The sequence below is a fragment of the Podarcis erhardii genome (assembly GCF_964252035.2).
Source record: "Podarcis erhardii genome assembly, chromosome: 2".
Lineage (NCBI taxonomy): Eukaryota > Metazoa > Chordata > Lepidosauria > Squamata > Lacertidae > Podarcis > Podarcis erhardii.
In genome coordinates, this window is record NC_138498.1 from 125,312,207 (window position 1) to 125,338,877 (window position 26,671).

The window sequence follows — 26,671 nt, forward strand, 5'->3', positions numbered from 1 at the left end:
TCCAAAATCAAAATAGGGGAAATGAACATTAGAGAATCCCCAGGGCTAGCTGGCTGAGTTGGTCCTACTTGGGCCAGCAAGGAGGCCAGGGGAGAATTAGCTGTGGGGTCTCAGAGCTGGGGAGGGAAGGGAAATAAAAGATCAGGCTGAATTCATGTAAAGCACTTTGAGGTGCTGCTTTTTTTCAAAATGAACTGATGTATACATTTTATGAAGTGAAATAAATAAACTGCTGACGCTGCCCCCCAGTCTGATCAAGGGGTGCAAAGGGGGCTAATGGAGATTTGGGGAGGTTGTGTCAATCCCTCAGGAGGACTGTGGTGGATAAAGCCAGGACCCACCATGGGGTGCACAGGGTCTCCTTCCTCCTTGCTTCCCAGCCCCCAAATGCCAGGGTTTGGGGCCAAGGAGTGGGGCTGGGGGGTTTGTGGAGGTGCCATCACTTCAGGGGGGTCGTGAGGTGTGGCAGGTGGGGGTTTCATCTGGACATCCATTGTGTTTCCCTCTGAGTCCTGAGGGGATACTAGAAATTCCCTCAGACCTTGGTCAACCTTGAGATTTCCTGTCAGTTTTCCCCAGAAACAACAAAGGGGGCAGAGGAGTCTCTTAGGGAATCCTGAAGAGTTTCTGTGGAGAAAAGGGAGGACATTTCCCCCCTCAGAACAGACAGGGACATTTGTGAGGAACCTGGTAAGAAACAAGGGAGTCTCCCTCCGCCTGAGGTGTTTCCCGCTCTTTTCTCCTGAGGGAGCCCAAACATGAGGAGAAAATGGCTTCCCTCCTCAGGGCCTGAAGGGTCAAGGAAGGGATACCAAGGGGGGTAACGGACTCCATGTTTCCTCCTCCAAGGGGCCCACAGTCAGATAAACGGAGGAACAGAAAATTCCCTCAGGAGTTTTAGTCACGGGAGGAATCAAATGATGTTGTTTCTTCCCCCTGAAAAGTTCACATTTGTGGAAACACTGGAGAAGGCATTTGGCTCTCCTGAATAGCTAGTTTGAAATCAAATTCATAATAGAATCACCTCAGGAGACCATGCGCTGTGTGGAGGGTTTTCCCAGGGAAAAATGGCTCCCAAATCAGTTCCCCTTGATGGTTTCCACATAGACTGGATTGAAACAGACTTTTCTTGCTTTTATTGGGATGTTTGTGTGGTAAACCACCTTGGGGTGTTGAATGGTTACATTAAAAGGCCTTAAAGAAGTCAATAACCCAAAGGTCGGGAATGTTGGAGGTATGACTGAAGGTGCCTTATTTCAGGTGAAGTTGTGTGGAAATGGGCAGATCTTCACTGGTGTGACTCAGAGGAAATACTCTCAAGACTGTGAAATCTGCTTCTGCCTTGAAGTGGGTCAGGTGGGGATCCCAGTCAGAGGGCTGATCCTTAAGATCACAAAAGAGCAGGATATTTAGAGAGAAATTAACAAACTACTCTCCCAGAGGAGATTAAGTCAGCAGGGTGAGGGTGGGGAGCAGGGACTCTCTCCGAAAACGGGACTCATCCTCCATGTCACAGGGCTGTGGGAAGAAGCTTTCCATAAATATATTTGGCCATTCACCATTTAACAGAATTGTAGAGAAGGGACCCCAAGGTCATCTAGCCCAACCTCCTGCAATGAGGAATCTCAAGGATCAGGCTCCCAATCACGGCTTGAAGGACCAGTCCTGGCAGTCTGACCAGATTCATGGCTGTTTTCAGGGACAGCTCAGGCTCCTCCAGGGAGATTCAAGGCACAAATTCTCTAGCAGAGAGGTGCATAGAAGGAATCAGGTTGCCATAACTTGCCATCAACAAGCGGAAAGGGAAACACAAAAAGAAACTTTCCCCAAAGGACAAGCAAGCAACAGAGGTGGGGGAGGGGTGGACACTGTCGTTCTTGATCTGTGACTCCTTCCATCTACCTTCCAAGGAGGTTTCCACCCTCTGAGCATGGACAGAGGGCAACTGGTAGGAAGAACAGAGCTTCTCCACATCCCAGGATCTAACTGATGAGTCCTGCAGGCAGAGGAGAGAGAGACAAGCCCATCACTGTGGGGTGAGGAACGGGGAGAAAGGGGTAGAATAATCCTTGGGAAGATTTGTGGGACACTCCATAGAGCGGCCATCAGATATTGTGAACTACAATTCCCATCGCCACCAGTTATGGGCCTTGCAGGGGGGGCTCTGAGGAGGGAAGGAGGCAGAGGGAGGGAGACTTGGCCGGCTTTGGCAGTGGAGAAGAGGAGCTTCAGAAGAGACCAAGGAGATCTGTCTAGCTCAGAAATGGGGAACCACGGACCCTGGACCAAATGTGGCCCCAGGCCAAACACCAGCCCTGGTCTCTTCCCTTTGTCTCTGCTAAGGAACTCTGCTTGACTGTCTCCCAGGTGGGACATTCCCCTGGAGACCCACTTCCAGGACCTGATATTGGAGTGTGTGCCTCAGGAGATGGATTTATCCATAGGAAGCCCCTCCCCTCTGTTCTAAAAGGAAGCCATGGCGGGGGCACACCAAGCAGCCAGGAGGAGGGGGTTGGGGGGGGGAGGAGGAAGATGGAAGAGCAGAGAGGAAAGTTACCTGGAGGCTGAGGAACAGCTTGCCCTGGGAGAGAGAGAAAAGATTCAGTCAGCACCAGATATCCCCTGAAATAGCTTCTCTGGGAACATGCCACCCTCCCCCCCAAATCAAGATGACACCCTCCAGGCACAGCTAGGAACTTTCCCCTTCTCACTCTGTCCTAAGGAGTATGGGGGGGGGGTGAAAGAAGAGTCTTTGTAGGAAATAAATATTTCCTTCCCAACACAGTTGTTGATTTATTTCAGACACACAAACAGTGAAAATTGGGAGATGAATTCCGCCTCCTGACTGCAAGTGTCTCAAAGGCCCTTCACTCAGCAGGGAGAGAGAGCCTTTGACTTGCTGCTGGGACCAGGAAGCTGCAAAACATCTGTGTCCTTACTCTGCCCAAAGGCTTCAGAGCCAGAGATGCTTTTGAATTTCACACTCATATGTTGGATAGGAGGTTTGGTTCTTAATCTACAGATTTAAACCTCAGACCATCTCCAGAAGTTCGAAAGCACCCCTGGGTGCAAGTAGATAAATAGGGACCGCTTACTAGCGTGAAGGTAAACGGCATTCCGTGTGCTGCGCTGGCTTGCCAGATGCAGCTTGTGACACTGGCCACGTGACTCGGAAGTGTCTGCGGACAGCGCTGGCTCCCGGCCTCTAGAGTGAGATGAGCACACAACCCTAGAGTCTGGCAAGACTGGCCCGTACAGGCAGGGGTACCTTTACCTTTACCATCTCCAGAATAGCTGAGGCTCCATTTGAGACACTAAGAGGGACCTCCTAGGAGGGGAGAAGGAACAGAACCTTCTCCAGACCCTCTGCGTAAAAACAGGAGGGGAGCCCGGAGCCCAATCCAGCCCCACACCCAACCCTCCCTCTCCCCCTGGCACCCCACCCTCACCTTTCTTGTTCTTCAGGTAAAGGGCGAGTCCAGTGGCCCCAAAGACCAGCCCCAGCACAATCCCCACAATCCCCGTCCACATCTTGCTCCTGGCAGAGTCCGACTGTGGCTCTGAAGAAAGAAAAAGCCGTGAGTGAGGAAAGGCAGGCCTGGGATCAGCCCCCTGAGGGGGGAGCAACCCATCCAGCCCCCCAGGAATGCCCCCACTTCCTTGGGCAGGAGATGGGTCAGGGCTGGCAAGGCGTCCTACCCCATTTCACCGTGATGGGGCCTTCGAAGCTGGCGTGCTCCACCTGGCAGGTGTAGACGTCTCCACGTTCTGGCTTTGTCTCCAGCATCACCTCAATCTGGAAGGTCCAGTCCCCGTTCCGGATGAGGTCCGTGGTCCACACTTTGGGCTCCTCCTTCCCATTCCTGAACCACTTGATCTCGATCCCCGCAGGGAAGAAGCGATTCACTGTGCAAATCAGCAGAGTGTTGTGTGGTGAAGATTCAACGTTGTCTGTGGGGGTGATCTTCACCTTGGGCTGGACTGTGGGGGGAGGCAAGGGAGATGTGGGAGGAAGGTCAGAGATTTAGGCAGGGAGGGACCTGGAGGCGTCAAGGGAGGGAGGAGAGGCCACAGTTAACAGGGGAGGGGAGCTAGTCAGGGTGAAGCCTCTAGAGGGGCGCAACTGAGGCTCCCAGCTTGCAGGCGGGGCCTTTCTCTGTCCGCAGCCTCCCCTGGTGGCTCCAGAGTCTAAAAGCATCTGCTGAGCTCCAGAGTGATACTAATCTGCAAGGGGAAGCAGGAAAACGTGGAAAACGACCCTCCTTCCCCTTTCCCCCTCTCTGTTTTTGGAACTATGTGCAAAAGAGAAATCCTGGAGAAGGTTTCTCTGCACGCAGAGTTGAAATGGGAAAGTTTTCTTTTTCTTTCTTTCTTCTTTTGCTTCCTTTAAAGTCTCAGAGATGAATTAGAAGTGGTGAAGAGATCAGAACATCTCCTCCTGCCCTTTTGGGAACAGAAGCCCTTTGGAGTATGGCTTGCTTGTGTGTTCATTGTGTGGGTGTGTGGGTGTGTTTGGATCTCTAGAAGACTACATACATGTTTACACCATGTGAACACATAGAGAGGGCACTGCTGCCTACAATCAGCTACAAAAACGGAGTCCTCTTTATACTGAAAATAAAATACCTGCAATGAATGAAATGTGATGCTGACATAAGAAGTGCTTTGTATTTATCCCTTCCTGTAATTTGGGAGGAAAACGTTGCCAATCCACTTTAAATTTTTTTATTGCAATGGTTCAGCAGCCAGCAATTTTTGGAGGAATCTTGTGGAGTATTTATTATTTTATTTTATTCTTTAGAGCCTTAAACTGCCTTTACTACTCAGAAGTCCCGCTGAATTCAATGGAGCTTACTCCCAGGTAACTGTGTAAAGATTCTGCAGTCTTATACTACAGTCTTAAGCATCTTTACTCAGAAGTAAGCCCCACTGAGTTCAATAGGACTTACTCTCTGGTATGTTTAATAACAGGGGGAATCAGCGTATAGAGGGGAGGTCTAAAAAATATCTACATGGTGCCTAGGGAGCAATTTGCACCTTAATATCAGCAAGACAAAGGAGATGGTGTTGGACTTTCAGAGGAAGAGAGGAGAACTAGCCCCGCTGTGTGGAGAGAGTCTCTTCCTTTTAATTCCTAGGAGTTTATCTCAGTGAAGACCTTACTTAGAAAATAAATACAACCCAGGTGGTTAAGAAAGCCCAACAGAGACTCCATCTCCTCAGAATATTGCGGAAGAAGGATGTCAATCAACATCTGATGATCTCCTTCTACAGGTCAACAATAGAAAGTGTCCGTTCATACTGCATCACGGTGTGGTACGCTGGTTTGACATCAACTGATAAGAAGTGCCTACAGAGGGTGGCGAACACAGCACAAGATATTATGGGCTGTCCCATGAATCCACTGGATGACATTGAGGAAGAACGTTGCCTCAGGAGAGCGAGGAAAATTCTCAGGGATGATTCACACCCTGGCTGGCACTTTCTTGATCTCCTGCCCTCGGGCAGAAGATATAGAAGCATGACTAGTCACACCAACAGGGTAAAGAACAGCTTCTATCCGTGGGCTGTTAGGCTGCTGAATGAAAAGAGAACAACAGGACAACTGACTTTTGGGTTTGGTAGGTGTGCGTCACTGATACGGAAAGGGGGTGTGTGCCTTGTGTTCTTACCCTCCCGTCAGTCACCAGGGGTCCGAGGCCATGACCTCAAGGGCACCCACCCCTACCTAGACCCCTCAGCCCCCACACCGTTGCATAAGCACCACACTATACCCCTGGCCCCATAAACAAAGTGCCTTTCCTTCTTCATACGGGCGAAATAAGCCCCTCTTTTCCTTAAGCCTCCCTCTCGCTCCATCTTTACTGTGGGTTGACCCTATCAAGTTGTAACCTCCATTCGCTACAATGGCTGCGTTCTACCCAATCAGAACCATGCATTCGCTTTGCAGAGTTAGCTCCCCTCTGGGAGAACAATGGAACCGAAACTCGTGAACTCATAAAAGTGTCAAATCCCGCTACAATGTATCCATTTTATTTCCGATCTCAATTATCAATATAAGAATGGACTGAAACGGACTAAAACCTTCTAAAATTCGTATAAAATCAACCGCAGCCCCGATTTCCGTGATTCTGTTGTCAATCGACTCAGTTTCTTCGGGACTCCATGACACCTCCTCTGTCTCCATAATCCCTCAAGCGAGGAGTCACGTACTCAGGAAGACCCTAATCTGGTCAAATCACCCTGCCCAACCTTTCCTCCGGGCAATACAAGGTGCCAGACTTTACATATTCGGACTATTGTCCTCTCATCACCGATACTCAGGAAGCGCTTATCCGCGCATATCTCCAGCTCTGCATATTCCCCCTCCCTCCTCGGTATGTTAATCTGTGTAACCCAACCTCTCTTTAATATATTCATGATGCGACCATGACGTATTTTGATGTATTTTGGACTGTATTCTGGGACACAGAGGGAAGTTTCAAAAACCCATGTCACCCCTTTCTCGGGGTTCAATCTCACCTTGAACCTGTTGCGCAATAAACTTGGATCTTCTGCAACTTGCTCCTGTCTCCGGCTGAGCTCATTTTCCTCCGCAGGGACCCGCGGACTTATAGTCCGACGAGCTGGGTGGCAGAGCAGCCTCGCACCCAGATTTTACCATAACAGTCAGTAAACGAGGGGAATTAAGACTAAGAGAGCTGAGTGGGGAGTGCTCGTGTAATCTCACTGTATACAAGTGTACAAGTGACAATAAAGTATTTCATCATTTTCACCATCATCATCATGTGCCTGATCATTATCAGAGTTTCCATTGTTGTGTTGTTCCATACACAAATGCATGTGGGGCGTGTGTGACTAAACTGGGTATTTGCCACAGATGACAAAAAGCCTAGATTTGGCCCTGGGATAGTCAGTCGATCCTACGCTTGCAGCCCCCAACTTCCCACTCCCACCAGTGGGATCTCTGACCCCCCCCCCATCTACCCAAAGTCGTTCCAGTTTCCCCAGGGGTCAGGCTGGGCATTCCTCGCATAGGGAACTGCTCCTCCCTGGGGGTCCTGGGATGCCCCTCCCCTTCCTAGGACACTTTCCATCCTTCTGTCTCATTTCCCAGTCCTGGGAATCTCAGGAGTTTGCCCTTCCTTTTTAGGGAAGCTTTTAATGTTTAATAGGTCATTGTATTTTAGTGTTTTGTTGGAAGCCGCCCAGAGTGGCTGGGGAAACCCAGCCAGATGGGCGGGGTATAAATAATAAATTATTGTATTATTATTCCTAGCAAACAGGATGCTATTCATAAATCACTGCACAGTATCCTTTTGATTTAGGGATGATTCCTGGAGAACGGGGGAGGGGGGAGCTGGAGGGGAGCCTGGTGGCTGAAAATAGTAATGAGTGGGTGGGAAGGATATGGAATATGCTTATAATAAGAATTATTTAATCCTTAATGTATGTGATTCTGAGATTGTGGGGTTAATTTCTAACCCCCTCCCCCAATTTAAACATCCCTGGAAAACCTGGGCATATGGCAGCCCTACATGAATCCACGTCAGGTGTGCATGAAACAACACGTAAAGGTGTCACAATTAATAATTAATTGATGTCCATTAATAAGGTTTCTGCTTGAAATGTGCTCTCTCTGCTCCCCCTGAAAGGCTGCATTTGTCCCCCTTACAGCCCCCCACTCTAATGTAGTCCAGCGTTGGACTGTGTCCCGGGTTCAAATCCTCCCTGGGCCTTGAGGCTCACTAGGTGTCCCTGATCAGCCCCCCCCCCTCAGCCTGGCCTCCCTCACAGGGTCGTTGTGGGGGTGGAATGAGGAGAGGGGGAACCATAGACAGAACACCATCTCAAGCTCCTCTGGGGAAACTGGGAAGCCACAGGCAGTACATGAAGTTTAGGGAAGTTTTTAATGTTTGATATTCTATTGTGCTTTTAATTCTGGTGGGAGCAGCCCAGAGTGACTGGGGTATAAATAATACATTGTTTATTGTTGTTGTTGTTGTAGCAAATACTGCAATTTTGTGTTGTAAGACACTCAGAGACCTACGGGTATAGGGCGGGATGCACATTTAATTAATATTAAACAAATAAACAAACTAAGAGAGACACCCTCCACATTGCAATACACGAAACGGTTTATGATGCTTCCAGGGACACAGAAACTCCTCCTGCATCTGCTTCTGGAGTGGGGCGTCAGGAAAGGCCCCTTTATCTCTCTGAAAAGCGGGAGGGGAGGGGGCCAAGGAGGGGTAGCAGTGACAGGGGCTTCGAGGGGAGAAAGTCCTGGGTCCACCTCATGCCCCCCCCCCATTTTGGGCTCTTCCGGGGGACCATTTCCCATGACGCCCCCCCCCCGATTCTGGACTCACCGCGCCGGGCCTGGGAGAAGGGATCGACGATCTCATAGGCGCGCCGGCAGAAGAGATCCACGTTGGCCATCTGGCGCCGCAGCTCTCCCTTGTCCTGGTTCCATGCCTTGACTATGGGCTCCCCCAGTTCAGCCACAGCCACGAACTTCCCTCGGTCGCTGTCGAAGTAGAGGAGCTCCTGCCGGCCGAAGAAGTACCTTTGTAGGTAGTGGACACGCTGCGTCCCGTTGGAGAAGTGGCACTCGGCCCTCCCCTGGTACAGGAAATGCTCTGCGGGGGGGGGGGAGGGGGGAGAAAGAAATTGGGGACGGACAGAGACTTCCGGTTGCCTTAAGGGCGCAGCTCCCACCATAGCGGAGAGTTGTCCCCGCCAGGCAGGAGAGAGATGGTCTCTCTCTCTCTCTCTCTCTCACATGATCCCATGGCGGGGGCGGGGCGGAGCCTGAGCAGGGAGACCCCCCCTTCACCTCCTCCCAAAGGAAAGGGAGTGAGTGATAGCGAAAGGCTGTCCGAGACCAGGGAAGAGAAACGGCGGAAGAGGATTGGAAAAAATTCAAGGACTATCTAAAGAAATATGCAAAAATTAGTGAATGTTAGGTTGATGCTGGATGAGAAAATAGGGGTTAATAGCGGTAATGGATAAGTTAAAAGAAAATGAGTGTTATTAAAATTAAATTGAAATAAAGGGAGGATTTGCTAAATAATTACTGACATGAGAATGCAGGAAGGGGAGGTATGAGGAAGTCGGGAAAGGCACAATTTCCAAGCCCCTGGACCCCATGGGCGTAGCCAGGATTAAGGGGGAGGGTCGGGGAGAGAACTGAGCTATCTGCTATTTGTTTGTTTGTTTGTTTATGGGGGGGTCAGCTGCTCCCTGCCCCTGAAGGCTCCGCCCTGGCTTATCTCCAGTTTTTAAAAAACATAAACCTCCCTCCCCCTTGTATTGCCCTCCGGCTGGAAGAGGAAATGTTGGGGGTGAAAGAGAGACCAGGAAAAGGGCGAGGTGTCGAGGAGGGTGGGAGACGCTTCTCTGCTCTGAAGGGGGCTTCACTGCAAACCTCCCCCCCCACGAGAACCGCCCCCCCGCGGGAGACCCAGTTTCACTTTCTCTTTCCCTGCAATAATGCATGAAGTGAAGCCTGTCTACACAGGAGCTCATTTCAGCACCCAGAAGACCCCAGGGCGGGGGGGGGGGTGACAGGTAGAGGGGACTTGCTGCGAGGGGGGAGTTCAGGTTTCCCTTTTCCACAGTTTTGCTGCCGGCGTCATGGGCTTAGGCAGGGAGGGGCAGTTGCTCCCCCCCAACGAAATCAATAAACATCAATAAAAATACATAGCAAACTGAGGTTCCCCCTCCTAACAAAAGTCCTGCCCCCCCCAACAAAAATCCTGGCTACACCCATAACTGTGTTAGGAGCAGAAGAAAGGTTCATTTATGCATTATGTGGAGTCATTTATAGAGTTAAGAATTGGTTATGAATGAGAGAGACAATAGACATTCAAGCTCCGATATTTGTGTAGTATGGAGGCCTGACTTCCTTGTGTTAAAATTTGCAGAAGTCGCACCAGTTTTGCTGATTTACTTTACACTATTCTTGACTGTTGAAGGGGGTGCGGGGGGGGGGAGTTTTTGTGGTGAGAAGAGCCTGGGGAAGCCAAGAGTAGATTTTAAAGAACTGTTAAGTAAAAAAGGCCCTCCCGACAGGGCGGGGGGTTTACTGGGCTCCCTTCTATTGGTGGCAAGAAGAAATTACTCTGCAAGTAACAGAAGAGTTACGTATATAAAGGCTGGTTACATGTGTAGGGAAATGGACAAGGGGATTTCTGACAACTAGTGGACAAAACTGGTAACTGAGTAAAAATGTATTTTTATTTTTCTCTTTCTCCTTTTCCCTGTTAAATGTTATTATTATTATGTTATTATTATCATCAACGAGACAGTGTGCATTAGAGGTGAAATATAGAAGTATTTCTGGAGGAAATTTCTATATATATATATATATATATATATATATATGGTGTTATATTGCTGGAGGAGACTCTTGAGAGTCCCATGGACTGCAAGAAGATCAAATGTATCCATTCTTAAGGAAATCAGCCCTGAGTGCTCACTGGAAGGACAGATCGTGAAGCTGAGGCTCCAATATTTTGGCCACCTCATGAGAAGAGAAGACTCCCTGGAAAAGACCCTGATGCTGGGAAAGATGGAGGGCACAAGGAGAAGGGGAGGACAGAGGACCAGATGGTTGGACCGTGTTCTCGAAGCTACAAACATGAGTCTGACCAAACTGCGGGAGGCAGTGGAAGACAGGAGTGCCTGGCGTGCTCTGGTCCATGGGGTCACAAAGAGTCGGACACGACTAAACGACTAAACAACAATAGAAGTAATATAAAACACAATCTGTCAGGAAAAGAAGTAGCTACGGGTACTAACGGACTATAAAACAATTGGTTATGTCAAATGAGAATAAGAAATTTATGAATCCAGCGGCAGCGGTGTAATCTGCAAATCCTAACAGGAGAAACTGAAATCAAGACACGGAAATGAATTCGGAAATGAGAGGTCTTCTCCTGGGACTGAGAAAAGACATTTCAGAGATGAAGAAAGAGATGAACGACAGTCTAAGATCAACAGATGAAAAGTTGGATAAGATGGGGCAAAAAATAGAGGAAAATGCAAAAATGGTGTTAGAAATGATGGTTAAAATCAATGATGGGTGGTTAAAAATTTGGAAATAACAAAGACTGTTCAAGAATTAAAATGGAAAATGATAAGGGCTAAGAAAAGTACAGAAGGAGAACAGAGAGAAAAAAGGGGAAACAGAAAAAAATAAGAAAGAGCTGGCAGATATGAAAGAAACCCATGAGGCAGTCCTAGATGCAATCTCTATGATTGAAATGCACAGAAGAGAAAAAACATTGAGATTTAGATCTATTCCAGAAGAACCAGATAAAGTGATAGAGCAAAAAATATTATCAGAATTAGCCAGATGGATTGGAATAGAAGAGCAGGAAAGGAGAAATAAAATTGAGTGATCCTTTAGAATCAGATCAATAATTGCAAGAGCTAATAATTGGCCAGGGGACTGTCTGGTAACTTTTGTGAATATGGATATTAGAGATAAAATACTACAAATTAGCAGTAAGACAAAACTTAAAATTCAGGAAACAGACATAATCATTCATAAAATTGTTCCATTAAGGCTTTTAAGAAAAAGGGAAAAATATAAACTGTTGGTGGAAGCACTAAATAAAAAAATCATTTGTGCACAGATGGGAATTCCCTTTTTTTACAAAGGGAAAAGGAGAAGATTTGTTACTTGGGAGAGCCAGTGTGGTGTAGTGGTTAAGAGCGGTAGTCTCATAATCTGGGGAACCGGGTTCGCGTCTCCACTCCTCCACCTGCAGCTGCTGGGTGACCTTGGGCTAGTCACGCTTTTCTGAAGTCTCTCAGCCCCACTCACCTCACAGAGTGTTTGTTGTGGGAGAGGAAGGGAAAGGAGAATGTTAGCCGCTTTGAGACTCCTTAAAGGGAGTGAAAGGCGGGATATCAAATCCAAACTCCTCTTCTTCTTCTTCAGGACACTGACAAATTTTGGAGAACATATAGAGAGGAGTTAGGAGGTAAAAGACAGCTGGGAGGAGGGGCGGACGATCTTAAAAAACAATCAGAGGAGGAAGAATCTTAAGCATTAAGGACAAGTGACTTTTCTGAATCACATTCCTGCTGAGTCACTCTGACCCAGCACTTCACAGAGTATTGCATCAGCCTGTTGAAGCCTGCAGACCTACTCAGTATCCTGCGAATCCCAACACGCACTCCTAAATAGCGATTATAAATTATATGCAAACAATTTAGCCGAAAGATCAAAAAAAGTCTTCCAGATGATTATACACAATGATCAAGCTGGCTTTTTGCCCGGGAGGCACATTTATAGCAACACTAGAAACATTATAAACTTATTAGAGTATTTAGACTTAAGAATAGAAAAGAAGGCAGTCTTAATGGCCATAGATGCTGAAAAGGCTTTCGATAGGGTCTCCTGGAAATTTATGAAAGGTCTATTACACCATATGGATTTTGGTATACAGTATATAAGAGGGATTGATGCAATATATTCAAAACCAAAAGCTAAAATCATAATAAATGGAAATTTATCACAGGAGTGTGAAATCAGTAAAGGGGTCAGACAAGGTTGCCCACTATCCCCCTTAATTTTCATACTAACATTGGAAGTTTTATGTAAACGAACTAGGGGGGAAAAAGAAATTAAAGGGATTATGCTGGGAAATAGAAGTTACAAAATGAGGGCATTTGCTGATGATCTAATTATAACTATGGAGCAACCAAAACAGAGTTTAGCAAAGGCATTGGAAATAATATATGCCTACGGTAAAGTTGCGGGGTTTAAACTGAATTTAAACAAGACAAAACTATTAGTTAAAAATTTGTCGCCAAATGAAAAAGCAGAATTAGAAAAAATAATACAAATTAAAATCTACCCCAAAATCAAGTATTTAGGATTGTGGATAACACCAAAGAATATTAACTTGTATGAAGATAATTATATTAATTGTTGGAAAGACAGTTGGAGACATGGGCAAGCCTAAACTTATCATTCCTGGGCTGCATTTCGGTAATTAAAATGATAGTCTTACCGAAGCTACTCTTTTTATTCCAAATGATTCCAATTATAGGAAAGACCAGCAGAATTGACAAGTGGCAAAAAGAAATTTCCAAATTTTTGTGGAAGGGTAAAGATCAAGAATAAAGCATAAGATATTAATAGATAATGTAGAAAGAGGTGCCTTCGGGTTACCGGATTTGAAGCTATATTACGAAGCCTCATGTCTTCTCTGGTTGAAAGATTGGTGTTTATTAAAAAATTGGGATGCTTTAGATTTAGAAGGTCATGACACACGTTTTGGATGGCATGGCTATTTATTTATTTTTTTAATTTCTTTTTATTAAGCTCTTTTTCAAAACAAAGCCAAACTAAAACATACAAACGAAAAAAAAGGCATACAGTAACAAAAAAGCAAAGCAAACAAAACAAAACACACAAAAAAGAAAACACATAAACATTATCAACATACAACATGACATTGATTGACTTCCCTCCATCACGGTTTGAGCTCTATTCCTACATTATCTTCCTGCGGTGTCTTTTTACCATCTTTATCAAAACCTCTCAGGCTTTATGTTATACCTGCTGTAATTTTAATGTTTCCTAGATTTGTTTCTATGTATGTAATGAATTTACTCCAGTCATTAATAAATTTTACGTTTTTCTGATGCCTGATCTTCTGTGTCATCCTTGCTAGCTCTATATACTCAAATAACTTGGATTGCCACTCTCTGATAGTTGGGATATTGGAGGTTTCCCAGTTTTGCACTAGTAATAGCCTGGCCGCTGCTGTTGCGTATTGGAACATAGTTTGATCTTCTCGTCTAATCTCCTCCCCGACCATTCCTAAAAGAAATGCCTCCGGTTTTTTGGGGAAGGTATATTTCAGTATTTTTTTTAGTTCATCATAAATAAGTCCCCAAAACCTTTTCACTTCTCCTCAAGCCCACCACATATGGAAGAAGTCGCCCTCTTTTGATTTACTTTTCCAGCAGGTTTTTCCCCCGGTCTTATACATTTTATCCAGTTTCACAGGGGTTATATACCACCTGTACATCATTTTTTGTAAATTTTCTCGGAGTCCAACACATGCTGTAAATTTCATGTCCTTATTCCACAATTTAACCCACTTGTCGTACTCTAAATTATACCCCAGGTCCATGGCCCATTTGATCATGACTTCCTTTACCTCTTCATCCTTGGTATCCCAATCTAATAGTTGGTTATACATTTTAGATAGCAGTTTTGAATTTCCTTCTATTATTTCCACCTGGTATCTGGACTTTTTCTCACTCATCCCTGTTTTTTTTATGTTCATTCCATAAAGCGTTAATTTGGTAGAATTGTAGTGAAGTTGTTAGTTTATCTTTTATGTCTTCATAGGGTCTGAGTCTCCACCCTTTATCCGATCTTACTAATAGTTCTTAATAAGTCCATCTCCGTCCTTCCATATTAGCTTTTTTAATCGTTAGAATATCGATTGGTGATAGCCACCATGGGGTGTCTTTTTCTATAAATCTCTTATTTCTATTCCATACCTCGAGTAGCGCACCTCTAATAACATGGTTAGAAAATCCTTTATGGGCTCTCTCCTTGTCATGCCATAGATACGCATGCCAGCCGAATCTAGCATCGAATCCCTCCAAATCCAACAAATCTATATTCTTCAACGCAATCCAGTCCTTGATCCAACACAAACATGAAGCCTCATAGTATAGTATATCTTTGCGGTCTGTGAGTAATTTGAATTTAATTCTTGCTCTTTTACCCTGCCAGATAAATCTGGACAGGGTTTTCTGCCAATCTTTAAATAACGTTGTGCCCCTGATCACCGGGATGTTCTGAAATAAGAACAGCAGCCTTGGAAGAATGCTCATCTTGATTACTGCCATCCTACCCGACCAGGAAAGTTTTAGCCTACTCCAGGTATCCAGATCTTTTTTGATCTCTTTCCAGGTCCTTATGTAGTTGTCTTCTACTAGGTTTATATTTTTCGTAGTAATCCAAATACCCAGGTATTTCACCTTTTTTACCACCTTAATTCCTGTTTTCAGCTCTAACTGGTTTCTTAAGTCTTCGGATAAGTTCTTTGTCAGCATCTTGGTTTTAACTTTATTTAATTTAAAGCCGGATAATTTCCCAAATTCTTCCAACAACTCAATAACTTTACCGATACCCTCAACTGGGTCTCTTAGCGATATTACCAGGTCGTCTGCGTAAGCTTTTAATTTGTATTCCTTGGCCCCTATTCTGATTCCTCTTATTTCCGGGGTTTCCCTTATTTTATTTGTAATTACTTCCAACACCATAATGAATAGGAGTGGGGATAGAGGGCATCCCTGTCTTGTACCCTTCGAGATCTCAAGCGAATCAGTTAAATTATTATTAATAATCAGTTTGGCCCTCTGATCTGAGTAAATTGCTCTTATACCTTCCATGAATGGCCCCTCTATCCCGACCCCCTCCATACATTTTAGTAGAAACCACCAGGATACGTTATCGAATGCCTTTTCAGCATCAATAAAGATTAAGGCTGCGGGTATATCGATCTTAAGGTCCAGGTATTCGATAACATTTATTATATGCCTTACGTTATCTTTTAAATATCTATTAGGTAAGAATCCAACTTGATCTTTGTGAATAGATTTTGATAGGTATTTTTTAAGCCTGTTAGCCATTATTTCTGCAAAGATTTTATAGTCGTTATTGAGTAATGATATCGGTCTATAATTTCTAATGTCCAGCTTGTCCGATTCTGATTTAGGAATTAACGTAATATGTGCCTCTTTCCAGGAATCAGGTGGCCTTCCTCCTTGTAAAATACTATTCATTACGTCACGCAGGACCGGGACCAGATATTCTTCTAAAACTTTATAATATTTTTGTGACAGGCCGTCTGGTCCTGGTGCCTTCCCTGGCTTCATCTTTTTAATTGCTTCCTTAACCTCGTCTGTTGTTATTAATTTATTTAGATGTGTTTTTTCTTCATCCGTCAGCTGTTCTCCTTTATTCTTCTCCAAGTAGTTTTCTATTTCTGCTAGATCCTCATCCTCCTTTTTATAGAGATTTTCATAAAATTGAAGGAACTTTTCCTCTATTTTACCGGGTTCTTCTAGTATTTGCTCTTCTGTTTTAATTTTGTTGATCACATTTTGTTTTTTCCTTTTTCTTAGTTGCCATGCCAATAAACGTCCCGTTTTGTTTGCAGATTCAAAATATTTTTGTTTCATTGATTTAATTCTCCATTCTACTTCTTGGCTTGGCATGGCTATTTTAATTATGGGAAAATAAAGGCGCACCGGAGTTTTTCAAATCATATAATAAGAAATGCTATATATAAGGTGTGGGGAAAATACAAAAGATACTTGGAACAGAAAACCCCAAGATGGAACTCTCCATTATAAGCAATCACTGTTAAAAAAAACCAACAACATCAAAGAGAACTGGATAACGTATAACACATTATTAAGGGAGGAGGAGGGTCAACTAATATTGATAAGTTATGAGAAAATAAAAGATCACTTTTCGAGTTGGCTAGATTACTTCCAGGTGAATGAAATGTTCAGACAGGATAAGCAGATATGTTTTGAAAAGGAGCCTTCAAGATTTGAAAGAGAATTACTGAATAGTAAAACTAAAATAATCGCAAAAATGTATAGTCTTCTTTTAGATTATGAAGTAATGGATGAGGAGGTTAAGGCTTCAATGATAAAGTGGGCCCAAGAAGTGGGCCGTCCAATTATGCTAAAAGACTGGGAAAACTTATGGAAGGTAAATTTGAAATTTACAGCCAGCTATAATAGAGAACATGATGAAAATGGCTCATAGGTGGTACCTCACTCCTTCCAGATTATCAAGAATGTATAAAAATTTGGTGAATGCTTGTTGGAGATGTGGAGGGAATAACGGTGACATGATCCACATGTGGCGGATGTGTGGAAAGATTAAGATTTGGGGGGGGGGGGAATATACGATGAATTAAAAAAGATGATGGGGATAATTTTAACAAAAAACCGGAGGCATTTCTATTAAGTATTTTAGATAAAGAGATCCCAAAAAATCTAAGAGAGGTATTCTTGTATGCAACAGCAGCGGCTTGGATACTTGTGGCCAAGGGATGGAAAGATCACGAGGCTCCAAAAATAACAGATTGGCAAATCAAATTACAGGAATTGGTGGAGACGGTTCAACTGACTAGTAAACTCAGAGGAAACTCAAAGCAAAAATTAGTGGAAAAACGGGATGTTTATAAAAAATATGTTCAAAAATACAATAATAGTTTTGACTCCGTGCTAGCATTCGAGTGATAAAGGAACTAAAAGGAGGTGGACAACAATTAAGAATTTTTTATGTTTTCAGAATGTATTAGAAAAATTATATAGAAAGGTTTATTGTTTTGTGTACATTCAAATGTAAGATAAAACATATGCAAAGGGACTTGACAGGAAGTCAAAGTTGAAGAAAAGATTTTGGAAGATAAAAGGGGGAAAATATTTACTTTCTTTATTATCATTTTCTGTGCGGGTGTGGGTGTGTGGGTGTCTGCACATATGTGTGATGTATGCAATGTTTGGGAGGAAATAAGACGGTAAATAACAAATAACAAACTAAATATCGATGTATGTAATTTTTATTTCTTAATTATATCTTGTGGTAGTATGGCTGTATTGTTTTTTGTAACATAAAACCATTCAATAAAAATTATTTTTTTAAAAAAGAATTGGTTATGAGATCTCTTGGAAATGATGGGAGATAACCGGGCTAATAATGATGAGGATGATTTTGAGAAGCAGGTGAAGAAGTGCTCAGGGCCAGATTCAGCTCCCCCCCCCCCGCAAAAAAGTCCCCCAGGACTGCCTGCCACCAGCTGTCCTGCAGGAAAACTATTTAATGTGTGAATATTGTGCTTTTATTAAAATTCAGTTGAATGCTATTTGTAAGTTGCTGGGGTAGGATTTTAATCCTGAAAGGAGGGAGATAATTAATTTCAATAAATAAATGCTCTCTCCTTCCCAGTCCAAGAAGCCTGAGCTGCTCTTTTTCGGTGGGGGGAGTGTTTCCCCTTCCCTCCTGCCCCTTTGCCCCCCGTGTCCTGGAAGAAGCAAAGATCCCCATGGGGAAGCAAGGATTCTTCAACATCAACTTTGCTGAACTGAACCATGGTCTTCGGATGCCTCATTATCTTCTTCCAAAGCAACTAATCTAGTCGTAACTTTAAAAAGGAAAGCGTAATGCTGGTGGTCAACAAAAGAGATTTAAAGACTCTTCCAAGAAAAATCTTTTAAAATGTAGTATAAACACCAGCAACTGGGAAACACTGGTCTGCAAGCGCTCCAATTGGAGAGCAGGCTTGACCAAAGGTGTCATGGGCTTTGAAGACACTCGAACTCAGGACACAAGGCAGAAACGTGCTAAGAGGAAGGCACGCCTGGCAAACCCTCACCTTGATCAACTTCCGCCCAGAAACCAATGTCCCCCCTGTGGAAGGACGTGGGGATCCAGAACTGGCCTCCACAGTCACCTACGGATTCCCTGATAAGATCCTGGAAGACCATCCAGGAGGGTTCGCCAAAGGAGCCCCACCGATGGGGGTCCCGCTAAGCGGAGTTTCCTCTTCCTTCTCCCCCCATGGCAGAATCTTGGCTCACCTGGAGGCGCCTCCACGCCCAGCCCCTCCGAAGCGGAGACCACCAGCATCCCCAGCAGGAGCCCCCCCAAGGCCAAAGGCGCAGCGCCGGAGCCCCCCATCCTTCTCTCTCCTTCGCCCCCCAAGACTCCCCAATGGGACTTTCTCCGCTCAGCTCCGGGGGAAACTCCTGCCCAAGCCCCGCCCACTCCACCTCCCCGCCCGGCGAGCGTCCAATCCCCCTCCTAGTCCAGACAGCGTCATCAGTTGCCAGGCAGGGAACTCCTGGAAAGGGGCTCTCTCTGCTCTCGCTCGACCTGCAAGTTCCTCTTCGCCTTCTCAGCTGCTTCAGATCTCTCCATTGCTGTTGCGTCGCGTGTGAATCAAGATCTTCCTGGAAGCCGCCCGGAAAACCTGAGGGGAGGGATATAAAGCTTAACAAGAATCTGTCAGTTCCACCCAAAATTTTACTCTGGCAGCAAAAAGGGAAATTTCAGATTCAGGCTTCGAAACAGCGAGATGCGCTTTTCTTCTGCTGCGTTTAAGCCGCTAAACCTTCGTTCCTTCATGTATCCGGAAAGAGGAAGGAAGTTTCAAGGGGGGGAGAACTGTCTCCTGAGGGAGGGGGCTCCCCCTCTTCGCCCCCCAGCCTGCATCCCGGGGAGACATGGCAGCCGCCCAGTAAGGAGACCCCTCCCCCAAATGAAAGCCCCCTCCAGCCCCCAGCTCCCCTTTGCAAGAAACATCCCTGATTCTAGTATCTTCGTCCCTCAGCAGGGAGACATCTACGTCTGCCAGGTGGAGCACTGGGGCATCCGAGAGAGGGAAAGATGGAGAAGATCTGGGGTAAGCACCGGGCAGGATTGGAGCTTTTCTCTGGGTCTTGAACTCAGAAACCGAGATTCATGGCTTATAAGAAACACGTTCTGATGATCAGAGTAATTTATGCAAGTGAAGTACACTTGCAGTTTTGAATTATTTATTCCAATCTTGCTAGCTGCCTTTTGGAGTTTCCTTGAGTTAGTTTCTCTCAGTTTAACTTAAAAGTGTGCATTAAGGGCTGTGGGGCGGGTGTGTCAGGACTCCTGGGTTCTTTCTTCAGCTGAACACACACAGAGAAATGGAGTCCCCCCCTTAGCCCTGTCCTCTCTCTCTCCATCCCAGTTTCAAAGGCACCCTCTCCCATCCCGGAGAGGATGCAGAACGTGCTGTGTGCCCTGGGCTTGGCCTTTGGCATCCTGGGCATCATCGCTGGCACCATCCTTTTCTTCAAGGCCATGAGGATGAACGATCGCAGGGGCTTCATGTGAGTCGAACCCGTTTCCCTTCATGGGCTCAGAGACAAATGCAAGGGAACCCAAAATACACAGCAAAGGGGTGGGGTGGGCCTCATCCTGCCCAGAAGGTGCTCAGCCTCAATACTCCCAGCTCACCAGCTCCCTTCTCCTTCCTTTTCAGATAATGGGGGATTCCTTTCCTGACAGCCTCTTCCTTAAACCCTCTCAGCTCAGCTCCTTTGCCAAGAGTCTCTTCTGCTACAAATCAGCTGGAAGGAGTTGCTTCCTCCGTGTGCAGCTTATCCTTAGAAGCTTTTTGGAAAATATGTTTAGCTTTCAAGAATTATGATAGCCTAAGATGCTTAGGCAGACTTACATTACTTTTCTCCCTTTTATGTTTCCCTCTTAGCAAAGAAATTACTCAGACTATTTAAGTAAATAAGAAAAGTATACATTTTAATCACATTAAATGTCTTGCCATGGTGCAACATTTACAGCTCCCTCTATGCAGGTTCTGAAACTCCCTGGTGCCTTTGCTTCTGGCTGTCCAGTAATTGTGCATTTTATAGAATCATAGAATTGTAGAGTTGGAAGGGACCCCAAGGGTCATCTAGTCCAGCCCCCTGCATTGCAGGAATCTCACCTAAATCATCTCTGACAGAGGGGCATCCAGCCTCTGCTTGTGGTTTGGCTGCAGATCCTCCCCCAAACTCCATGGTTGAGTCAGAATAGGTTTTTGTGGGGGCTTCCTGCTTTGCCTCATTTTGTATCTGCATGGCTCAAGGAGACCCCCTGCCAACAGAGTGTCAGGCATACTAATTCCTGTCTCCACCCCACTTACCCAAAACCATTCACCTCCCTCTCCAGTTTTTGGAGAGAGCCTTACTCAGTTCCGTGCATACACCCCTCAGGTGTTAAGTTAATCACAAAGAGGATTCATCCATCTTGTTGAGGAAGTTTAGTTGCAAAGAGACCCCAAACACCTTTCTTGTCCACATAGACAAGACATGTATCTGTCTATGTGGAGGAAAAGATCCCTTCTTCATCCGCAAAACTTCTGTGCAATGGCTTCTGTGCAGCCCAATTGCTGTTTTTCATACATGTGCCCATATTTCCAAAAGCAATGGATAAATCTTACAGTTTGTTGATTTGTTTCTAGTGCTGTTTTCTTTGCCTATAAGCTCTGGATATATTTATTTTTTAAAAACAAAAAGGTGAACCGTTGAGGAAATGGGGAGCACTGCAACCAGAGTGGCTACACTGACTCCTTGTGTCTCTAGGCCCAGATTCTGGGAGATGAGAAGAGATCAGGAGACCCAGCGCTGGCGCCTCCCTGCCTTTGCCCTGGTCTGCCTGTCTGTCCCCTGCTGGGAACAGGATGCTGGGGCAGGACTCTTCTGGTCTTCAAGGCCTGCTGTGGGTTGGTGATGCCCCAAACCATTATCCCACAGGACCCATGGATTCCTACTCTGGGGGAAAAGATGAACAGAACAGCCCATCCCCCTGTCCTAAAATGCCTCACCAGATCCAAGCACCTGCTCTACCTGAGACTGGAGAGATTGATCGGGGGGGGGGGGACAGGGAGAAAATGTGCAGAGACCCCCTCCAAATTCAGGGTGGATGAATGAAGGTCTTCTTCCAGGGGCAACAGCACACTAGAGAGGTGTGTGTTTCAGGACATGCAAGGTCAGGATGTGACCCAGTCAGCCTGGAAAGACCATCATGAGTTGACTGTGTTGCCTGGAACATGCCTTAAAACCCTCAGAGAAGGATTCACTCTTTGCTGGTAGCTCCCTGTCTTTTTGTGTGTGTGTGTGTGTGTGTGTGTGTGCCTCATTAAGATAAATTAATGCAAGGAGTTGTTGAGCTCTTTCTCCCCCCCCCCTTGCAAGAGTCTCCAGAAGGTAAATGACACCACCGAGTGGGGTTTGGGAGAGGCATCCTTCCTGGTGCCAAGCCTTGAGCAGGAACATCTCAGAGGCCAACAGACAAGGCCCAGCTTGCTCTGCAATCTCATACCTTCTTCTGGATCTCAAATGAGGGAGATCCAAATTAGGGGGGGGGAGTCAATTAATGCAGAGAGACAGAAGGCAGAGTTTGGCAGAGGGGCAGGGCAGGAGTGCCGCCAGGGCAAGACTTGGGGGCAGAAGGCCAGGGCCCCAGTCGGCAGAAGGAGCAGGAGGCCCCTCAAGGCTGCAGGGCTGACTCTCCACATCTGGAAGCAGCTGAAGGAACACATGCTACCAGTAAGGGGGGTAAGAGTCGGAGTCTAGTATGGCCAAGAGACCCCAAGTGGGCAAGAAGGGGCCCCTGAGCAGTGATCCTTCCCTATGGCGACATTTCTCAAATCTGGGATAAGTCTGGTCTGGTGCAAGTGAACAGGGGCCTCCACAGCAGGAGGGCTGATCCCCAAAAGTCAGAAGTTGGAGAAGGGCTGATCCAGAGGGAAAGAGTTAGGGAGAAAGTGGGGGGCGGGTGGCCTGATCTTTGCAGGCTGTCTTCCTCCTCCGTCCTCCCTCTTGCCTATCAAAGGCTCCTTCTCCCCTTCAGCAGCCCAGGACACAGTCAGAGACCAGCAAGTGCTGCACTCGAAGGGGTTTGGCAAGAGCAACACGTTTCCTGCCCAGCAACCGATGACCAGGCAGCGTCGGGACCTGTGATTGGCTCCCATCAAGCCTCCCCTCCAGGAAAGTCCCCAGAAGGACAACACTATAGACCCCACCCCCACCCCAAACAGCAGCAGCAATAGCAACTCTGCTTTACCCCTCCCCCAACACTGTTTTGTGCTTCAAGGCAGAAGTGGAGATTGTGACAATCGGGTTCCCTCAAAACAGGAACTTTTTAAACAAGTAATTAGTTCGTTGGAGCAGCTCTGGCTTTAAGACCCGCTTCAAAGAATTAGGGGGGGGGAGTTAAGAGGCTGTCTTCTCCCCACTGTCAATAATCATCCCACGTAAAATGTGAAATCCAATACTCTGATTTCTATTTTTGCGTTTAAATGCAAAACTGCAAATGGCAGACTCTTCATGTTAATCACCGTATTTTTCGCTCCATAAGACACACTTTTTCCCTCCTAAAAAGTAAGGGGAAATGTGTGTGCAGCTTATGGAGCGAATGCAGGGGGGAGGCAGGCAGGAAAAGCCTCTTGCGGGCTTTTCCCCAGGAGGGAGAAGGGACTGACATGGCCAGTCAGTCCCTTCTACCTCCTCGTAGAAAAGCCCGCAGGAGCTGTGCGCTCCTTAAAGGGTGCACGGCTCCTGTGGGCTTTTGCGGGAGGTGGGGGTATTGCCATAGCCGCATGCAGCCTCTCCCAGCCGGGTTAGGATGTCCACGGCTATGGCAGAAGCCAAGACAGCGAGCGCATGGATCCCGCTCGCTGTCTTGGCTTCTTTGCTCTTTGGGGCTTGGGGGGGGGGTTTCTTTCTTGATTTCCCCCTCTAAAAACTAGGTGCGTCTTATGGTCCGGTGCGTCTTATGGAGCGAAAAATACGGTACCAACAATGTTTGCAAGCTGTGAGATTGTGACAGCCTCTGCATTTTGCATTTTGCTTCAAAGAGGAAGGAGGGATTTTTTTTCCAGCACTCTGCGCCCCCCCCCCCCGCAGTGGGAATTCTCTGCATCTTGTTTTTCTGAAGGAAAAAAATTCTTCAAAAAAGGACCAATCAAATAGGTTGTAAGAATGGGCACAGCCGTGGGGGGAGGGTTGGACAGCTGCCCCCAATCAATAAAGATTAAATAAAATACAAAGCAAACTGAGGTTCTGACCCCTAACAAAATACCTGCCCCCCAGAAAAATAATCATGGCTACGCCAACTGTTGCAGGTTATCTGTACATGAGCTTCCAGTCCCATAACTGGATTTGCACATTGGCCCAGTTCCTGGTGGGGGCACAAAAGAGCAGCAACACCTGAGGGCAAAGGCTCAGTTTAAGAGTGGAGGAGTCACTTCCACAGAGAAGGACCTTGGCTGGAGAGAGAGAGAGAGAGAGAGAGAGAGAGAGAGAGAGAGAGAGAGGAGGCTGAGGCTGTAAACTTCAGATCTATATTCCACAACTGCTCCCATGGGAGAAAGGACTGCTCCATTGTAGCTGCAGCTTCATGTTTTTACTGTACTCTCACCAATGTGAAGGAGAAGCAGGAAAATGGGGGCAACGGCTTGGCCTGCACACTTTCTCCCTGATGTGCTAGATTTCTCCTTGCAGGCAGTGCCAGTATAATTTGGGTGTCCATGCAGCTCCTGCCTGAGGCTGGGAAGGACGCCTCTTGGAGGAAGAAACAGACCAAGAGGAGGGGGGCAAAGGGGGTCCCAGGACAGGAGGGGCAGGATCCTGGCAGTCTGCTCCCTGGTGACAGAAGCAGGACTTCTGGGTCCATAGCACGTGTCTCCCTCCCCCACCTCTCCCTCCTTCTGCCCCCTTGTTTCTGGCAGCAGAGGAGACGCTGCAGAAAGGCGCTGGGGGGAGTTTCGCTTCCCCCCACATGGAGGCCTGGAGCACAGCTTAGCATTCAGGGAAATGAAAGAGGGAAGCTGGCCACGATCCAGGAGACGGAGGTCAACAGGGAGCGCAGCAAAACCTCCTCACAGAGAAGTAGCTTCCAGCCCCCCCCAGAACAGCCCCCCCTTCAGTCCAGCAGCAATGGCTTAAGAGGAATTGCCATTTTAGGAAATGACCCCCTTGGGAATGGCTGAGCTGAATGGAATGGGGCTGGGCAAGCCCCATAGCATCCTCTGCTGGAGGAATAGGGGCTCCTTGGCTCAAGGTGGGGGGAGATTTCCTTGGAGAGCAGCCCCTCCCTCTTGCGTCAGGAGAGCAAAGTGGGTCATCTCTTCCTAAGGCAGGAGGGAGGAGGAAGGGGGGAGAACGGGCAGAGACCCCTCCAAGTCCTCAAGGCTATGGGGCACAACCCACAGGAGAGGGTGGGGGTGTTTCAGGTCAGCCAAGGCCAGGATGTGGCCCAGTCAGTCTGGCCAGACCTCCTTCATGAGTCGGCTGTGGGGCAGAGACAGGTCTCTTCAACCTTTCCAGACCCCAGACCCCCTTTCAACCCAAACATGCATTTCTCCATCTTTATATCTGCGAGGTTTCAGGGCTCCTGTTTCAGCCCACATGGGATCAGGCTGTGACCCACCAGTGGAAGACCAGGGGCACAGAACATGTCCCTGCACCCCCAGGGAAGGAGTCACTGCTTTCGGGGGTCTTGATCTGCTGTTTTCCCTCCTCTCCCCTTTCTGCCCCTGTTCTGTGTGCGCCTTGTAGAAATGCAAGTCGAAAGAGTCGTCCAGCTCTTCCTCCCCCTGGCAAGAGGCTCCAGGAGGGACATGACCCCCCAGAGAGGGGTTTGGGAGAGGCATCCCTTCTGGGGCCAAGGCTTGTGCAGGGACATCACAGGGACTGGCAGACAAGGCCCAGCCTGCTCTGCAATATTATACCTTGCAGTTGTCACGGTTTCTTTAGAAGGGGGAATGGGATCCTTTTTGCAGATCCTCTTTCAGCAAAAGAGCAAACATTCTCCTGGATCTCAAGGCAGAAGCAAAGGAGAACCTTCAGCCAAGTATCGTGTGGGGAGGGGGGCCAGGGGAGCTGCCAGGGCAAGGCTGTGGGGCAGGAGACCAGGGCCCCCCTCAGCAGACAGAGCCGCAGGTCCTGTGAATGTGAGAGGGCCCTTTTGCCTCATTTGAAAGTAAGTGAAGCAAGACATGTGACCATTAGAAGAAGGAGAGTAAGTGCCAAAAGTCTAAAGTTATCCCAGGGGCTTCTAAGTGGGGTTGGGTGGTTTCCTTGGGATGAGCAGAGCAGCCTCTCCCAAATTTCATCCCTGAAAAGGCTGGTCCTCCAGGAGAGACACAGGGAGGGGGGTGAGGGCTCCACAGCAGGTGGGCTGATCCCACAAAGGAGGACTGATTCTATGCAATGGGTGAGGAGGGGGAATGGGGTGGGGGTAACCTGGCTTTTCCTTCTTTTCTCTCCCCTTTCCCTAGCCTAGAGAAAGATTCCTTGTTGCCTTCAGCAGCCAGGGACAGAGTCAGAGAGGAGAACAAGAAGTGTTGGGTTTGGCAACAGCTGGATCTTCCCTGCCCAGCAACTGATGATCAGGCAGCCTCAGAGCCTGTGATTGGCTCTGGTTGAGGTTCAGGAAAGTCCCCAGCCACTTAGTCCTCCCAGAAGACAACAGCAAGGTCAAGGCTGGCAGCCCCCTCCTTCAGAAATGCATCAATCACCAGCTCTTCCTGGGGGTAGAGTGATGGGGGGCGGAGAGAGAGCATGCGCAGAGAGACCCCTCCAAATCCAGTGCAGATGAATGGAGGTATTCTGCCAGGAGATACAACGCACAGGGGGAGGACAGGGGTGTGCCTATTTTAGGTCCGTCAAGGCCAGGATGTGGCCCAGTCAGACTGGCCAGACGTCCATCATGAGCTGGACATGCCCTGCAACCGGCAGGGGAGAATTTGCTGCTTTCTGGTGGTATAAAAATTTAATAATAAAAATTTATTATTTATACCCCACCCATCTGGCTGGGTCTCCCCAGCCACTCTGGGCGGCTTCCAACAAAGTATTAAAATACAGTGGTCTGTTAAACATTAAAAGCTTCCCTAAACAGGGCTGCCTTCAGATGTCTTCTAAAAGTCTGGTAGTTGTTGTTCTCTTTGACATCTGGTGGGAGGGTGTTCCACAGGGCAGGTGCCACTACTGAGAAGGCCCTCTGCCTGGTTCCCTGTAACTTGGCTTCTTGCAATGAGGGAACCACCAGAAGGCCCTCGGAGATGGA

At 47.0% G+C, this 26,671-nt stretch overlaps 1 protein-coding gene and 1 pseudogene across 3 annotated transcripts in view; one reads left to right on the plus strand and one right to left on the minus strand.

Moving 5' to 3' along the window:
• LOC309334737 (HLA class II histocompatibility antigen, DR alpha chain-like) overlaps positions 1 to 21,051 on the plus strand; it is a 36,250-nt gene extending 15,199 nt beyond the window's left edge. The window contains exon 6 of one of the 2 annotated variants that reach the window (XR_014153237.1): positions 20,815 to 21,051. The gene's annotated coding sequence lies outside the window, so the exon portion shown is untranslated. Of the gene's footprint in view, positions 1 to 20,635 lie in introns of both variants that reach the window. The other variant, XR_014153238.1, reaches the window with a different exon arrangement.
• On the minus strand, positions 1,291 to 18,890 carry LOC309334731 (H-2 class II histocompatibility antigen, E-S beta chain-like; annotated as a pseudogene). The gene is made up of 6 exons (XR_014161665.1): positions 18,649 to 18,890; positions 8,373 to 8,642; positions 3,700 to 3,981; positions 3,450 to 3,560; positions 2,558 to 2,581; positions 1,291 to 1,996 (listed from the first exon to the last, which is right to left on the minus strand). The product of XR_014161665.1 is annotated as an H-2 class II histocompatibility antigen, E-S beta chain-like (transcript).
• Positions 21,052 to 26,671: the final 5,620 nt, after the last annotated feature.